Source organism: Taudactylus pleione, unplaced genomic scaffold (assembly GCF_031769625.1).
Source record: "Taudactylus pleione unplaced genomic scaffold, aTauple2 ptg000189l, whole genome shotgun sequence".
Lineage (NCBI taxonomy): Eukaryota > Metazoa > Chordata > Amphibia > Anura > Myobatrachidae > Taudactylus > Taudactylus pleione.
Genome location: NW_028284591.1, coordinates 1,793,223 through 1,794,058, shown reverse-complemented (window position 1 = coordinate 1,794,058; position 836 = coordinate 1,793,223).

Genomic DNA, 836 nt, shown 5'->3' with positions numbered 1-836 from the left:
ACTAGCGCTCTGGCAATATGCAGAGAGCGATCGTCTCCCGATTGCAGTGACTGGTTCCCTCACGCGCACTGAGACTTATATGCATGCGCAGTTTGCAACAATCGTCCGGCTGCGAGTAATCGCAGCCTAGCGAACGGGTCTGAGTCGGACCCTGTATCTTTAAATGCACTAAAAGACATTGCTATGTTTTTAAGGATGGCGCAATTTTAGTTATTCGTTGTCTGAGGCAGCAAAATTGCTGGCTGCACCTGTACTGTAATTGGAAACCATTTTATCTTTTCCTGGAGAACTGCAAAGGAAACATAGTGTTAGTTTCTGTAACTCATGGCTACAATGAAAATCTGCATCTTAAATGAATTGTGCTCTGTCCAGTTATCATTACACAGATTTGACTGAATATTGACAAGGCCACTACATACCATTTAGGTATATTAGGTCACCACTACTGCACCAACATCTCTTTATAACTGAGCCCTTCAATCTGCAACCACTGAGTCCTGTGTCACAGCATAAGCGGTACAGTGACAAACAGCGGTCACCTTAGATTACCGCATGTTTATTAAATATTGAAAGGAGGACATAACCCCTTTAGCGAGGGGAGGTAGTTTTAATCCCGCTCAGAATGCTGGTGCCGAAATCCTGACACCAGTCAGAATCCCAACGCCGGCATTCCAACGATAAGTAGTGCGGTTAGAGGGAGGGTTAGGCACATGGGGGGGAGGGTTAGGCACTATAGAGGGAGGGTTAGGTTTAGGCTGCAGGGAGGGAGGTTTAGGGGAGGGTTTGGATACTTACCGACAGGTATCGGAATCCTAACCCTGTCAGACAAATATGGA